Genomic DNA, 17543 nt, shown 5'->3' on the forward strand with positions numbered 1-17543 from the left:
AAAATTTCAGGTAGAGAGGAGGACTCCTTTATGCCATTCATTGTACAACATAGTGACTCTAGTTAATAACAATGTATTGCTTTTACCTGAAATTGCTAAGAATAGATTTTAAGTGTTCTCACCACAGATCAACTTTAAGTATGTGAGGTAAGATGTGTTAGTTAGCTTGATTTAGCCATGCCACAAGGTACACAATTTCGAATGTGTTGTACACCATAAATATATATAATTATATTAAAATTAAGTTAATTAATTTAAATAAATAAATAACTTCTTTAAAACAAGATACAGAACATTTTTATCTTGCCAGAAAAGTGTCTTATGTCCTTGTGTAGTCAACCTCTGTCCCTCAGCCTCTGACCTTGGAATGCACTAATCTAATTTCAACCACTGCAGACAGGTCCTGCCTGCTCTAATATTTGAGGCAATGGAATCACAGAGTCTGTGCTCTTCTTCTGTGACCAGCTGCTCTCGCTCAGCGTCATGTGGAAGGGGTTCTTCCTCAGCCATTCCTTTACACAAGATGTCTGCAGCGGCAGCACCAAAGCCACCCTCCAGACTGGTAGGAGTTACCCAAAAGGCACCAGTGCCATGTGTGTCAGTTCTTAAAATTTTTCTTCTCTGGCCAAGGGAGGGAGGCAGCTGCCATGCTGCTCCGGACAGTGAAGGGACCCCTTCGTCCAACCTTGCTGGAGCCTCCCAGTAGGAGCCCAGGCCAGCCAGCAACCTGATGTCTGCCTTGTGAAACCTGAAGGAGTCAGCTGAGTCAACCTAGACTTCTCACCTATAGAACTGTGCAGCAATACGTTTGTGTTCTAAGCTACTTAGTTTGTAGTGGTTTGTTACCACAGCTGCAGAAAACTAATACAGAACTCTATCTGAAAAAATAGGGACTCCTCAACTCTGACTCCACACTGCTAGAATGATGACCAATGAATAAAGAAGGATGTCCATTGTCTTATGACTAATTTTCATGGAGGCAATTTGAGTCCAACTGTCTGAAAGAGGATATTCCATTTAAGGTAAAAAAAAAATCTGCCTTTTGTTTTTATTTGTAAATGAATTAAATACTTCTTAAGATGTGGAGGTCTAATTAAATCCATAGCTGCTCAATTCTTCTGCATAAATAAGTCAATAATCTCATATCTGTAAATGTATTGTGATTACATTTAATTCATGCATTCATTTAACAAACGTTGTTCAAACACCTACTATGTGCCAAGCACTCTCTAGTTGTTGGAATACAATAATAAATGATATAGGGGGAAAATCTCTGCCTGCATAGAGTTTCTATTCCAGAAAGGTGAAGCCAACTGGGAAGAGGGATGGGGAGGGAGATAGAGAAGGGGAGCATAGACTCTAGTGCAGGCGTCCCCAACCTTTTTACACAGGGGGCCAGTTCACTGTCCCTCAGACCATTGGAGGGCCACCACATACTGTGCTCCTCTCACTGACCACCAAAGAGGTGCCCCTTCCTGAAGTGTGGCGGGGGTCCGGATAAATGGCCCGCGGGCCATAGTTTGGGGATGCCTGCTCTAGTGTGTATGTGTGGGCAGCAGTTCAGAGGGGCTGAAATTTAAAATAGAGTCATCAGGGAAATCATCCTGGAGAAACTGATGTTCAGGCCAAACCCGAAGGAGGTCTTGTGCCCTGGGCTGCAGCCTGCCAACATACTATGAAGCAAAAAGGTGCTGATGTAGCTGGAGCTGGGTGGGGAAGATGAATCAGAGAGGGATCTGGAATGTGAGGGCGGGGCAGGTCCTGTAGGCAGAAGAAAGCCCTGGGGGCTGGGGCAGAGTGGCAGGTGTGCCGTTAGGGACTGCTGCTGTTAGGGACTCTTTCTGGCTGTGGTGCTGAGGGCAGGCTGCAGTGGAACAAGTACTGGAGAAGCCCTCCCCAGTGCCATCCTGTGTCGATACGAGTGCTTGTTTCGCCATGCACATCTGTGCTTGTGTAGAAACACATATGATAAGATCTTGCTGTCTGGCAGATAAGAGCTTGATACAGAGCAGCTCACTCCAGCTTTCACTATGTGTGCTGCAGGTCTCCCCTCTAAAAATGAACTTGCATGTGAAAATCACTTGCCTCTGTTTTTCTTGGTACACTGAAGAGCTTTACTCGTATCCTTATTTGACTGTCATCAGTAAAGCAGTCAAAAGAAAAAAATCTAAACTACCATATTAAACTACTACTCCGTGAACACATTTTTCTCTTGCAGGTTGGACAGCTGGTTTCTTGAACCAATGTATAAGATTTATTGGAGTGATTTCCCATCCCCCGCTGCTAGGTACCCCCACCATCTGGAAAGAGGACTTCCAAAGTTGCAATAGCAGTCTTTTGTGAAAATAGAATTTACTTAAAACTTACTCTATATCTCTAATAGTTGTAGATGTTTACAATTTAGAACATTCCAAGGACTTTTTCATTTGTGTTTTGCATTTCTTTCTGATTAACTGATTAACTCAGATGTGTGCTCCTGTCGTAAACCTAGTTTGTGCTCTCTAAATATTTATTGAAGAATTAATTAATTCTAGGTATAAGGTAAATTCAACTGATCACAGAAAACTACAGAACCAGCTGTTGAAAATAGCTGTGAAGGTAATTGCTACAGAGGAAGAGCTATTTGAACAGGCTAATTTGCTTCAAGATGGGATCTGAAAAGGGATTCTTGGAGCTAGTTGGGTATGAGAAGGACTGCCTGAAAAGACATTTTCTTTAGGCTCCCCAGAATTTGCATGAAAAAAGAAGAGAGAGGCTGCTTCAAGACACCATGGAATATTGGGAATGTCCCTGGCACTAAAGCCTTCGCCTTTCTTCAAACAGGACTGCTCCAATTGCAACCACAGATGCCATTGGGTCCCATTTTCAACAACTTTTGAAAATTGCAACAATTAATAGTGTCCTTCTCAAGAGAAAACTCTTCTGACATAGGTTTTCATGTTTAAAGTAAAAAGGAACACCCCACAAACATTCTTTCTAAACTACACCTTTTCTATTTTCTAGTGGAAATTGTGACCACAGGTTACCATGTTTTCCTTCCTGTGTTTGAAAACCACATGTGTTTTAGTGAAAACATTAAGGTGAGTAATGAAATGGAAGATTTCAAAGTACAAGACACCTGTCACTAGAAGTGGAACTATCTTACTTATTCCTTCTTCTAAGGCAGTAAATTCGAGTGAGCTGAAGATGTAATTTGTAGTCAATCCATCTCAGCTGAATATAAATCATGCATCCTGATGTGGAGTAAAAATATTATACAAATATTTTTCAGAGTTAGGTTATTTCATACTTTACAGATTTGTCAAATGGAAAGAAATGTTATCTAGTCCATTGCTTTGTTTTACAGGAGAGGAAACTGAGGCCTGGAGAGATGATGGGACTCCCCAAGTTCTCGTGGCTTGTCAAGGGTGGAGGCCAGACATGTCAGGATCATGAGTCTAGAGTTCTAGGACTCAGAAGTCCACCACAGCACGCTGCCTTGTTCGCTGCTAACACAGCAGAAAAAAAGGCAGGGAGGGGCACTACTGAGTGTTTCCTAGGAGCGTCCATGTTTTATTTATAACTCATTCTCACCTGTAAGGTAGGCAAATACAAGCAGAGGCATGTTGTCCAAACTAGCCAGCACCTGCTATGTGAGCAGGTTCTTTAAGTATCAATGGGAGACATTTGTTACTAGGATTTGTTACCGTTATAGGTGAGAAAGAAGGTGATCGTGTTTCTTTAAGACAGAGTCAGAAGCCAAACAAGTTAACATCTACACTTTTCTAAAAGCATCACTTGACATTTTCCTCTATTTCTCTTACTTTCTCAGCAGCATCAGAAATATTCTTAAGACCATAAGGTAATTACCAGCTGACTCGCTGGAGGGGAAGTTACCTCAGCAGCCACGGGTGTCTGCCAGTGAAAAGCCGAAGGTGCAGCTGGGTGAGGAGAGCAGCCAGGAGCCTGATGTCCATTCCCACCTGGCCACGTGAGGCTTCCTTTGCCTGCCTCTGTCACCCTTACCCCTCTCTGTTCTGGGCACAGCTGTCTACTGAGGGGTGAGCCCCACTAGACGCCTCCTCCTTGAACGACCCTAATCCACTCGATCCTTGATTTAGCAGTTTTAGAAACTCTGTTTTCTCTGGGTATTCAGTACATGATGCAAAAATGCAAGAGACTCATCTGTTATCCATCACAGACGGTCTGCCTCAGAAGGTCACCGGTATTGTTCAGTCACCTGGGAGGCTAAACCACAGATCAAAATGGTTCTCCGTGAGCAAAGATAAATGTGGTGAAAAAACAATCAAGAGGATATTTGTCTCAAGCTAATAGAGGCGCATCCTCCTGCAGTGTAGAAATACGTTCGGCTCCTAAGGAAGGAAGTACAATTGAACAATTCAGAAAAGAAGATGAGAAATTCTTATCATCCAACCGTCCTTTTATTTTTTAATTTTTCCATTAGTTTTTGGGGTACAGGTTGTGGTTGGTTACAGGAGTAAGTTCTTTAGTGGTGATTTGTGAGATTTTGGTGCACCCATCACCCGAGTAGTATACACTGTACCATATTTGCAGTCTTTTATCCATTGCCGCCACCCACCCTTCCCCTGCAAGTCCCCAAAGTCAGTTGTGTCATTCTTATGCCTTTGCCTCCTCATAACTTAGGTCCCACATATCAGCGAGAACATACAATGTTTGGTTTTCCATTCCTGAGTTACTCCACTTAGAATAATAGTCTTCAGTCTCATCCAGGTCACTGCAAATGCGGTTAATTCATTCCTTTTTATGACTGAGTACTCTTCCATCATATAGATATACCACCGTTTCTTTGTTTTGGTTTGTTTTGTTTCTGAGACAGAGTTTTGCTCTTGTAGCCCAGGTTGGAGTGCAATGACGCAATCTTGGCTCACTGCAACCTCCATCTCCTGGATTCAAGCAATTCTCCTGCCTCAGCCTCCATAGTAGCTGGGATTATAGGAGCCTGCCGCTACACTCAGCTACTTTTTTTGTATTTTTAGTAGAGACGGGGTTTCACTATGTTGCCCAAGCTGGTCTCGAACTCCTGACCTCAGGCGATCCACCCGCCTCAACCTCCCAAAGTTCTGAGAGTACAGGTGTGAGCCACTGCACAGTTTCTTTATCCATGAACACTTCTTTTAAATATTCTTTGTCAATCCCAAGGACTTTTAACCTTAAAATCTTCTCTCTAACTCAGATTAAAATTTCCCAGATGATTATGTTCCCTTTACTTATACCTAAGGTTCAGTGATGTGATGACACTTACCTCACAGATGAGACGCACCACCTCTGAGAGACAGAGTGAGGAAATTCTCACCACTCCTGCTTGCTCTTGGTGCATTCTTGCTATTGGGTTTCATTTAGAAAATGGCATGACCTTTTGCCCAAGTTGACATAAATTCTACTTTTTAAATGTTTGAGGCATTTAACCACTGACTACAATGTGAAATTCACACGTTACTGAACTTTTTCCTTTATAGAGAAATTTTTAAAGCACTATTATTTGCTCTGTGTAAGGCATGGTGTCAGGAAACCAGAGGAGACACTAAAAGAGATATAAAACAAGCTCAAGTCTTGGGGGACAGAGATGGAGCTGGAAAGGGAGGAAGAGGGAGACAGGAAGAGAGAAAGATGATTGTGAAATCGAGAGGGCCACAGAAGCCTTACAGAGAAGGAGAGGGCTTGAATCATAGCAGTGAGAGTGGGAAAGGAATGGAAACACCATTTTAACTAACACTTCACTCATCCAATAAGAAAAAGGATTCAGAAAGTATGGACAACTTATTCAAAATTACACTATCATTAAGCCTAACTTGTTGCCATACAGAGTAACAAAGAGAGAGGAGAGAGAATGAACACACCTGTCCCCTGTCCTCCGCTCAGTAAGCTCCCGACGAACTCTCAGTCACCTGGGAAACCAATGCTGTTTCTGGCCATATAGAAGGGACTTTGTACATATAATAATATTATATTTCATTTTCAAATAATCTTTCTACCAGAGTTGACACACGCAGAAAAGAATGCAAGTCACAAATGCTCAGCTAGATGAACTTTTACAAGGTGGACATGCCTATTACCTACCTCTGCAAAGAGTCATAAAATAGCACCATGAACCTCCTGGTTCTCCTTCCCTGACGCGCCACCACCCGCCTCCTGAGATGCAGCACCTACTATCACGAACTTCCATTGCATGAATTAATTTTACCTGCTTTTGAAGTTAATGTAAATAAAATCATACAGTTATGTCCTTTTTTGGAGGAGGGGGACCTGGCTTGTTTCACTTGACCTTTTGTTTACGGCATTTGTTCAAGCCGTGGCATGTTTCCACTGATGAAAGTACGATTTTATTGTGCAGTCTGCAGTTGGTGGGGACTTGGCTTGTTTCCCCTTGGTGGGGATTACAAACTGGGCTGCAGTGAACATGTTGTACATGTGTTTTAGCACCCATGTCTACATTTGTGTAGGTTATGTACCCATGACGTGCCTGGGCCACTGGTTTTGCATGTGCTCAGCTTTAGTAGGTACTGCTAAACGGTTTTTCCAAACTTGTATGAATTTACATAAGAATTCCACTTTCCCCACTCCCTCCCCATGATGTACATAAGGGACTCACTATGTCCAGGGAGTTACAAAGTAGAGCATGGAATTTTTTGAGTTTTCCTCCATAGCTAAGAAATAAAAGAGTTTTTAAGTTGAGAGCTGTGGGAGAGGTCTTCGTTCTGTGCAACCCAATCACAAGGAAAAGAGAAGGCATGAGTCTTCAGAAGGTAAGTAAATGTAGAGAGGTTTGGGGAAATAGAGACAGGTACCAGCATTTTGTTTTTTACAAATCTTTTTAGGGCTTTGACTCTATGGAGGGCATATAGACTATCACCTCAAGAACTCAGGTTTAAAGACTTTCAGTTCTTTTATTGTTTGGTTTCGTTAGCTCAGATTTTTACTACGTTCCTAGGAAAGGTGGAAGCCTGGGAGTAAAGCTGTGAAAGCTAGAATGTGTTGCACCAAGCTGAGTTTTATCCAGAAGCCTTTTAGGTTCTTAAATGTTTATGTCTTTTCTAGTTCCCTTGGCAGGATGAGGGACAGGATAGAAAGGTTCTGGGGAACACACATCATGTCTTTTGCTCAAGAGAAACTTTCTTAGTGTGGTTAAAATTCAATCCATATTTCTGCAGCCCCGTCAAATTTATTTAAGTCCTAAATTTACGTAACTAATATGACAGTTCCATATCAATTGCTTCAGTCTTGACCTTTTCCTCTTGTTAAAAGCACATGATCCCAGTTATTAAATAAAGAGTTTGTGGTTTTCTTTCATCGTGCAGTAGAAACACTTTTAAAAGTTGCTTTGGAAGAAAGAAAAGTCATTCTTTGGAGTGATAAGGGCAGATTTAAACAGAATCATTACTCATTCTTTGAGGTTTTTTTCCTATGTGTAGGAATAATATTTGTCCTTCAGTAACAAGCAAAGTAGCTAGTCCTATTCAGAGCAACCAGAATATTCCAATCAGCTGCCTAAAAATCATATTTGCAATTTTCTAAAAAAAAAATCAGCAAATCAAGTAAAAACCAAATAAATAATTTAAAAAATTGATGTTGTGGCCTAAACTATGAACTGCATGGTACAGAAAATGTGGGCTTCAATCTCAAGGTATGTGATCTCAGCCACAAAGAGGGTAAAATGCCAAAGCGTTGACAGGTATCTTTATATTTTGAGATTAGCAGTGATTTCAACTTTCTTTTATAGACAACTTTGTATTTTTCAAAATATTTATGGTGAATATTTATTACTTCATAATCAGGCAACCAGTAAAAGTTATTTTTAAAATACAATAATTCAAAAAAGAAAAGATAAAAGAATATTTGAAAATACCAAACTATTACCTGTCTTTGGGTGGTGACATTATGGCTAAGTTTTTTGTTTTCTCTAATTTCCAGTTATGTGTGTGTGTGTGTGTGTGTGTGTGTGTGTGTGTGTGTGAAGGCGTAACCTTTATAATAAGAAAATTAGCAAACATTTCTCAAAATCTACACGTGGAATATGACCCCTTCTTTTAGCTCTGCAGTTGGTGGCCAGAATTCTCTAGCCAGAGTTCAGCGTGGCTCCAAATGAAGCCTGCCTGGTTTCTGATCCTGGCTCTGCCACTGACTTGCCTTGTGGTCTTGTGGAAGTTACTTACTTTCTCCAAGCCTCAAGTTCTCATGTGTAATGTGTGTATAATCCCCATATCATAGGATTGCTGGAGGGTTAAATAAGATCATATATGGAAAATACTATGATACAAATGCTCTATAAGGGGTAGATATTAATTCAAAGTGCACCATTCTCTTCTTGAGGCTTATAGGGATCAAAGCACTTTAGAGGTTATAGCTACTCAATCTTCCCTATAAAACTTCCAGAATGTGATATGAATATATCTTCCTTTTAGTAATTTAAAAACCAACACTTTGAGAAGAGTTTGTGAAATAATGCATGACATTTGTAACCTGTGTAGAAAAATAAACACATTTTCTGATTTCAAATACCACGTGTCTTTGAACTTCATTGTATCTCCATCAAGTTCGTAAGAGATATAAAAAGATTAGTTCATTAAAATTTTTTAAATATTATACAAATATCAAAAATAGAAATGTAAGCTAATAGAAATACAAATGTAATCTATTAAGATTATTCCTTAAATATAAGAGATTTTTCTTTAATCATCGTAGTCCATTTTACTTAAGTACGAGGCAATCCAGGTATGGTTTTGCTTGTTTTAATGAGCAAAACAGAGCTAGAACATCTGCCTTCTGGATGATGTGCTGGACTCCATGAGCATGGCTTTACTGTCTTACATGCTGCCTCTACCTAGTGATAGGCAGACAAAAGGAAAGAAAATGTCAGCTTGGCTCTACTCACAGCAGATGAGCCAACCCAAGTTGAAAGAAATAATCAGTCTCAAAGTTTGCCACTTGGGGCCCAAAACAAACATTTTGATGGTGAGACACTTGAGTTGAGGGATAAACTGTGACCGAGAAACGAAGCACATCTAAGGGACTCACACAACAGGCACACATGGTCAGCCACATTAGGCCACTGTACTAAGCCACCAACAGAAAAAAAAATCTTTACATTTGTGTTCCACAAAAGTATTTCTTTAAAAGTGAAAGGTCGAAGTGATGATGTAGCCAAGAAACCTAGACACAACACAAAGAGTAACAATTTTCAGTGTTTTCCTGGTACCACCAGTACAGACTTTTCTGACGGTGTTAGAAATTTTTTTAAGCCAGCGAATATATGAAATTGGCAGTGAGTGCCGGTAGAAGCAAACTGTACTACATTCCCCATCACTGAAAATTAGTACTTTCTTTAATTTGATATTTAGTCTCAGAATTTTATAGCTAGAAGAAATTTGAGAGAAAATCCTGTGTAGCCCAACATATGTTCTGTAAAATGAAAAATCCTCTTCCTACTGTATGTGTGTGTGTGTGTGTGTGTGTGTGCGCGCACATGCACAGAATAAAGCTAGGCTATGGACAAAGGGAAACAGAGTGATGAGGGTCAGGTGTGGCATTTGCCTTTTCAAGAAAGAGATTGAGTGACATACTCTAAAGTAGCATGCCTTTCAAATCTAAAGAGATAAAGTGACTTACTTGAAAGTAAAGTCCCTTTCAAATCTAAAGCTATTGCACTATGTCAAACTATAACATTGCAACAATCAAATGTATAAATATGATAGAAGGTTTTATCTTGATTTCTTCCTCCTGGATTTACAGATTAATTCTCAGATTTATTAATCCTTCCTGGGGAGGGTTAATAAAATGTATGGTCTTTTGGGTTTTCAGGTTGCTATTGCTTTTACCCTGGTAGAAGATAATCACAAAAAAAGTGGTCTCTGTGGATTATCTAATCAATATCTCTTTAGTTTCAGACAAAATTTTATACCCAATTGGTCATATTCATTGCATGTTCTTCACATGTACCCCAAAACCTAAAATGCAATAAAAAAATAAAATAAATCTCTGGGCTTCCCACATCCAGGATAACTGTGTCTGTGGATCTTTAGGAATACTTGGACTGACTAGTTCCATGCTGGTTCTACCCTTACAATCCAGAACACACCAGACGCATATCCTGTTAACTTGTATCTATGTCAAAACAACATTGAAAATGTGATTATTCACTATCTGATTTAGATACTAATGTTACAATTAGAGTCTCTTTATTGGTAGTGATAACAAAATAACTAAAACAAATTGTACCCATAGAATTTCCGAAGCTGTAACTAAAACCAGAAGGCAAATATTGTTTTTGTAACTCTCACCTTTAAAAAATGGCCGGGCGCGGTGGCTCAGCCTGTAATCCCAGCACTTTGGGAGGCCGAGGCGGGTGGATCACGAGGTCGAGAGATCGAGACCATCCTGGTCAACATAGTGAAACCCTGTCTCTACTAAAAATACAAAAAACTAGCTGGGCGTGGTGGCGCGTGCCTGTAATCCCAGCTACTTAGGAGGCTGAGGCAGGAGAATTGCCTGAGCCCAGGAGGCGGAGGTTGCGGTGAGCCGAGATAGCACCATTGCACTCCAGCCTGGGTAACGAGAGTGAAACTCCGTCTCAGAAAAAAATAAAATAAAATAAATAAAATAAATAAAATAAAATACCAAAGGAACTGTTTATCGTTCAATTCCATTCTTTTATAGTTTAATAGTAATTGATACTCAGGAAAAAAAGAATCTACTCATGTTCTATACATTAAGGATTAAATTTTTATTTTCTGTAGTTTTATTAAGGATTGTGATACATCCTAATCCACACACTGCCAATCTATTCACACCTTGTCTTTTGCCCTCAGAATATCTTATTAATCAGAACTTTCATAAACATACACAATTCTTTAACTGTTTCAAGAGTCAGGCTGTGATTTCAGCTCTTGTCTTGTTTCCGTGAATATGATGGCAGGAATCATGGATTTGAGGATCAGTCGGACTGGGTGTCAAGCCGTTCCCTAGCATGTATTGGCTGAATGAGCTTAGAAAATCATTTGCTTAACCTCTAAGGCTCAATTGTTTCATTTGTAAAATGAAGAAGATATTATCCATCTCAGGGGATTCGTTGTAAGAATCAAATTAAATAATTGAAATAAAGTGTTTATTTCACTATGCCTCGACACAGGTAGTAAATGTATGATAAATATTAGCTAATGTCCACACATGGCTCCTTCTTAAATGAAGAAATAATACCTACTTTCCCTCCCTTGTGTAAGATTTTTAAAGTAGCTTAACATCACAAAGCATGTCTAGTAAATATTTTAAATAAAGGAACTTTCAAATATATATTATAAATGTTTTTCAAATCTTAACCCAGCTAAGGCTTGCAGTTACCTCTCACTGGTTTGGAAGAATTGATATCAATTTTACTATCAACAGTAATCGAGATTTATTTACTCCTTAAAGGGAGGACCAGGTTGTTTTTTGTTTTGTTTTGGTTTTTTTCAGAGTTTAGAGCTCTTTTCTGGCAATAACAATCTAACTTCTAATTATCCTTTTTCTGACTGGAAAATCTAAAGTTGGATTGAAGAAGAGAAACGACAATATCTCCCTTTTTCTTATCCAAGCTGTGAATTTAAAATACCTATTGTGTTTGTTTGTTTGTACCTATCAACTTTGACCCATAGCTCCCAGAATAGTTTTGATATTTTCTGATAAATTGACACTAGACTTCACACATCACCCAAGTCCTTGGTTAGGGTAGGTCACTGTCCTCTAATTCCATGCTGATTCTTTTAGGGACTCAGGTGAGCTACTTGAAAAACAATTTCTGTGAAACCTTTGGGAACGTGTCAGTGATTTGGTGGTCAAATTCCTCAGACAGTGCAAACTCATTTCCTCCAAGCTATGACTTCTGTAGAGACAGAAATGTCCTTGTTAAGTGACACTGTCCTCAAATTTTCTATGTGTACCATAGCCTACTTCCCCCCGAATACTATCCTTCTCCAAATCAAGACTCAAAATAAGATGTTATCTCTTTAATTTCTATCCTAAATTCCATATAGAAGAAACGATGATGCAAGAGGTTGTCTCCACGGGAGAGAGAGTTTAACTACCAACTAGGTCCAGAAGAAAAGCAAAGTGATGTACTGAGTTCCTTTTTCCAAGTTCCGAGTTACAGGAAGATGGGTCGTGGCAGCTTCAGGGAGCAGATGCATAGGGGTCGCTCCTTCTCAGCGATCAGGAGGGCCGCTGGATCCAAGGCAGGACTCAGGTCTTTCCCAGAGGAGGCGGCTTCCCCATATGCAGTCCTCCGCATTATTCCAGGAACCATCAGGGCAGAACCTGAAGGAGGAAAAGAAGTACATGGCTGAAAGTTGGGGTGTGTTTCATGTAAAGAGTGGAACCTCACAGCCCACGTGTCATCCCCTCCCGGAAATGCCATTTCCTCTTCCAGGAAACAAAGGGGTGGAGAACTTTTGAGAGCAGCCGTGTTTGTAAAACAGAGTCGGTGTCTGACAGAAAACAGAAACACCCCATGGCCTGGGAAAGGAGACGCCGGGTCTACAGGATGCTGGCATCAGGGAAATCTAGAGGTGTCCACTGCACCAAATGGATACCCAGAAAAGATGCGAATTGTTTTGTTTTAGATGAAATTTTAAGATTTTTTTTAAATCCTGATTTTTAAGACATGTAATGGATGTTGTTTTAAAAGATCTAGTCTTCAGATTAACAGGTTTCCTATCATAGGACTATATGATTATAGGACAATTGAGTAGCCAAGAGTCCTCAAAGACCAGTTGTCTAAAAGCTAAAGAAAGAGAAATGTGAGTGCATGATGTAAGAATGAAGAATTGGCCGGGTGCAGTGGCTCGTGCCTGTAATCCCAGCACTTTAGCAGGCCAAGGTGGGTGGATCATCTGAGATCAGCAGTTTGAGACCAGCCTAGCCAAAATGATAAAACCCAATCTCTACTGAAAATACAAAAATTAGCTGGTCATGGTGACACATGCCCGTAATCCCAGCTACTCAGGAGGCTGAGGCAGGAAGAATCACCTGAACCCAGGAGGTGGAGGTTGCAGTGAGCTGAGATCGTGCCACTGCTCTCCAGCCTGGGCAGCAGAGCATGACTCCGTTTCAAAAAAAAAAAAAAGGAAAATTAATTATTCAGCAGCTCTTGAGAGGGCGGCTCCAGCCTGGCTTGGGTTTGAATCTTGGCTCTGGTACTTTATTAATTGTGGGAACTTAAGCAAAGTGCATAACCCTTCTAAGCCTCATTACTCTCATCTATTAAGGAGAGATGGTGATGATACAGGTAAGACTGTGAATATTATATGAGTAGTGTGTCAAAGCCATCCCAAGCAGGGCGCTGTAGTTCACCCCTATAATCCCAGTACTTTGGAAAGCTAAGGTAGGAGCATCACTTGAGCCCAGGATTTTAAGACTAGATTGGACAACTAGTGAGACCCTGTGTCTAAAAAAAAATAATAATAAAAAAAAAAATAAATTAATTAATTAATTAATTAATTAAATATTAGCTAGGGCATGTTTGTGTGTGCCTGTAATCCCAGCTATTTGGGAGGCTGAGGTAAGAGAACTACTTGAGTCCTGGGGGATCACGGCTGCAGTGAAATAGGATCATGCCACTGCACTCCAGACTGGGCAACACAGCAAGACCCTGTCTCAAAAAGAAAAAATAAAGTCCTTATCATACCTAATGTATGATAACGAAACTTTTTCTAAAGCCACTAACTACTGATTAGATTAACAGGACAGCTGATCTTCCTTCTATTGCCTAATTGTCAATGAGAAACGCAGATGTGCAGTGTGAGGAATTCACTATCTTTTAAGCACAGTAGCTGTTATCAGTTTGCCATTTCTTCTTCACAGTGTAGCAGGATCCATTGAAAAATAATCAGAGAAACAGCCAGGTGGATGGCACTCTGAACTAGGGAAGTTTCTGTTTTGCAGTTTGCAGAGAGAATCTGTGTGGGGATTACTGCTCCAGCACTGCCTCCTTATTTCCAGACATTGATGCACTTTCCTGCCAAATTTCAATAGCAAATACCCAGTGAGTACCTACTATGTGCCAGAGTCTGGTGATGTCAGGGTGAGCCAGCACTTCTGAGATACTGGCCACTCTCAAACCTCCTGGCTAGAATCTTCCAAGAACTACAGCCTCTGGCCTGAGGATCAGTCCAATGTTGCTAGATATTGACAAATGTGGGGTTAATTTTAATAGAATATGGTTTTATCCTTAAATGTGTGTGTGTGTGTGTGTGTGTGTGTGTGTGTGTGTGTGTGTGCTGGGTTTACTGGGTCCATATAGATTAGAGGCATCATTATAGCTGGTTTCCCAGTGCAGACCTGAGTGATTTCATCAAGTCATGAAACACTTCTGCAGCTGTTTTTCATCTGTCTTGATATCTGCTGACGTCCTTTTTAGCTGACATCTATACTCCCATGATCACAAGGCTGCTAATTCAGCATTTGGTTTTTGTTAAACCTTTTTTTAACATTTTATTTTTATTTATTTATTTATTTTGAGACATAGTCTTGCTCTGTCGCCCAGAATGGGGTGCAATGGTGCCATCTCGGCTTACTGCAACCTCCTCCTACCAGGTTCAAACAATTCTCATGCCTCAGCCTCCTAATTAACTAAGATTACAGGTGCAAGCCGCAACACCCAGCTAATTTTTTTTTTTTTTCATTTTTAGGAGAGGCAGGGTTTTGTCCCGATGGCCAGGATGGTCTCAGGTGGTCTGAAGTGATCCACCTGCCTCAGCCTACCAAAGTGCTGGCATTACAGGCATGAGCCACTGCATCTGGCCTGGCTTTTATCTTTTTTAATGTCTCTCTCAAAACAAGAACGAAAAAGAAAAGAACGAAAAAATACTGTTTTCTTTCTCAGATTAATCTGATCTTAGTACATTACAGCAATGAAAGTCTTCATCAAGTACATTTTAGTTAGTATCATCATTGCAAGGAAGCCATTCAGTAAGAGTATTAGTAACCAGACATACAATTTTCTAACCTGAATGAAAAATTTAAATTTGTTCCATGGTGTATGGAAAAAGAAACCACCCCAATTATCCTTGTTGGTATCATTGATTATCATCATTAGTATTCCCTGCAAGGGATAAAAAGTCCTAAAATGACACGCGCGTTGGCAACACCACCTTTGCAGTTTCAAGCACGGGGAAGTTTAAAGCAGTTCAACTTTGGCAATTGTGTATAAAACGACAATGTGGAGATACAGGAGATCAAAGTCCCAGGTCAGAGGCCCCCTAGAAAAGATGATCGCAGGACAGAACTGTGCCCAAACCTCCCTGGGTAGGTCATTTTAAAAGGAACCATGTTTACAAGCCCTTTCCAGCCAAAAACAGAGAAAACAGGCACAGCTGTTTCCACCCAATCTGCTGGAGCACCGTTTCTAGTTTGGCGAGAGACACCTGCGGCCTCTCGCCCCTTTTCCTGGCGCTGAGAACGTGGCCGGGGCCGGGGCGCTCCTGCTGGGCCTCGCCGCCCTCCCGGATCTGTCCTGGGCTCCCGATTGCCGCTTCCCTGCTCCAGGTCGCAGCCGGACGACAGGTGGCCGGTAAGGAGGCCGGGGGTGGGACCCGGGGCCGCTCGGCTGGGGATCGAGATCGCGTCCCCGGCCAGGGGTCCCGGGTCCCGGGAGGCCGGGCCGGCGGGGAGGGTGGCGAGCGCCCCCTGGCCGACACCGCCTTCGGGACGCACCCGCAGTGCGCCTAGCCCGCCAGCCCCGCCAGTCCCCGCGCAGTCCCCGCGCAGTCCCCGCGCCACCGGGCAGCAGCCGCGCCGCACTCGCTCCAGGTAGGACCCCGCGCCCCGCGCCGCCGCCGGGAGGGAGCGGGCTGGAGCGGCCGAGTCCCACGGCAGGAAGGGCCACGCGGGCCCCTCGGGGCGCCTCCGGGAAGGGGTGAGCGTTGCGGGGGGAGCAGGCGGAGTAGGAAATGGAACCCAGCGGGCGCGAGAGCGCACCGGGGAGCTTTTACCCGCTGGGTGTCTGGGGCGCGGGTCGCAAGGGAGGCTGAAGGCCTTGGCCGGGTGGGGGCCGCCGGCCTGGGGGCGCCTCCTTCCTTCTTCATTTTCCCTCTCACCTGAACGAAAGGGGGCCTGCGGGGAGGGAAGAAGGTGGAAAGTTTTTCTATTCTTGGCAAAAATGTGTGCGGAAAGAGGTCTTCTGGAGACGGTATGCTGTCCGCAGGGCGCACACCCCGTTTTCTGCTGGGAATGTTTTGGAGCACGGACAGGGCTGCCATCGCTCGGCTTCTAAACAAGCCAAGTTTCTTGTCAAGGGCCTGGGGGAAGGGGAGGCAGGTATTTGAAAGACACACACAACGTCTGGGTGCTCATTCCTGCAGCCTCAAGTGAGGTTATTCCCCAGCTTTGAGGGCCAGGTTAACAAAGGAGTTTGTGCAATAAAATATCTTTGTGGTATCGGATTTTTGAAAGCCCCCGTTATCCCTGGGAGACTGACTGTTGAATGCCACGGGCGTGGGCGCTCCCCGCGGGCATGAAGACAAGTCCCCAGGCTGGCTGGATTGGGAAACTCTGGTCATCTCTGCAAGGAGAGGTCATTTCTGCAACTGCCTCTTCCCTGGGTCGCCCTGCCTCTGTGCGGAGTGGACGTGGTGCTAATAAAAGATGATTCAGGAGTGGCACAGGCTGAGGGGGACTAGGCTGGAGGAGGCGCTCCGTGCCCTCTCCCTGTGGGGGGAGGGAGGGAACGAATTACCTGTGCCTGGTGTCCAAGTCCTTGACGTTCCAGCTACTCTGACAGCACACCCCATACCTGTTGAATTCTTTTAAGAACCACCTACAAGATCTGAGGAGTCCGCCCATGCTTTCTGCCAACTGCAGCCTCTTTGTTCTTTTCTTTTGCCAAAGAAAATGCTAAAGCATCAAATTCGAGGCTCCTTGAGAGATGCAAGAAGTCTGGTGGGTCCATTCCCTTGTTGTTTCCCCCTGTTTGCGCCCTAGAAGCCGTGGTCCCCACTGAGCCTTTCCTGCCAGAGGCTGTGTGATAGACAAGACCTATTCCTGGGGCCCTGGGGCCCCCACCCCACACCCTGACCTTGTGAATCATCATCTTCATTTTTTCCCTAACTTACACCTCTGGTAACTCTTGTAAAATGGCAGGCTTACTGTGGATGCTTCGTAGCTTTTAAAAATGCTGTATCTAGCGGGAAGAAGGGTGACATTTACTAATTTGGTTGCAAATTACTTTTGAAGTTTATGCACAGCTGTTTAAAATCCCTCTGAGATCAGTGCCATTATCTGATGCAGGTGTCTGCCACGGAAGGCTCTTGTTAGTCCCTTCCTCCTGCTGATTGAACACACACATATTTAAAGATGTGGGGTAGGGAGAATGTCTAAAACCTGCAAAGCCTCAAGGCACAGCTCCTGCAAGTTAGGGATCCATTCGGCGTTTTTGTTTGTTTTCTGTCTTGTCTCTCACAAACTTCTGTTTCTGATTTCAAGAGTAACTTGCTGGGCACCGTCAGACTTTGGTTCAGTGACCTGCAATTTTCTTCTACACTTTAAAAATGTCGGTGTCC

At 42.6% G+C, this 17543-nt stretch overlaps 1 protein-coding gene across 3 annotated transcripts in view; it reads left to right on the top strand.

The window, feature by feature from the left end:
* The first annotated feature begins 15451 nt into the window (after window positions 1-15451).
* Window positions 15452-17543, top strand: part of PRKCQ (protein kinase C theta) — a 138928-nt gene continuing 136836 nt past the window's right edge. The window contains exon 1 of one of the 3 annotated variants that reach the window (XM_074405083.1): window positions 15452-15795. The gene's annotated coding sequence lies outside the window, so the exon portion shown is untranslated. Of the gene's footprint in view, window positions 15796-15821; window positions 15902-17543 lie in introns of those variants that run through there. The other 2 variants (XM_039478655.2, XM_039478656.2) reach the window with 2 other exon arrangements.

Source organism: Saimiri boliviensis, chromosome 8, assembly GCF_048565385.1.
Source record: "Saimiri boliviensis isolate mSaiBol1 chromosome 8, mSaiBol1.pri, whole genome shotgun sequence".
NCBI classification, from domain to species: Eukaryota; Metazoa; Chordata; class Mammalia; order Primates; family Cebidae; genus Saimiri; species Saimiri boliviensis.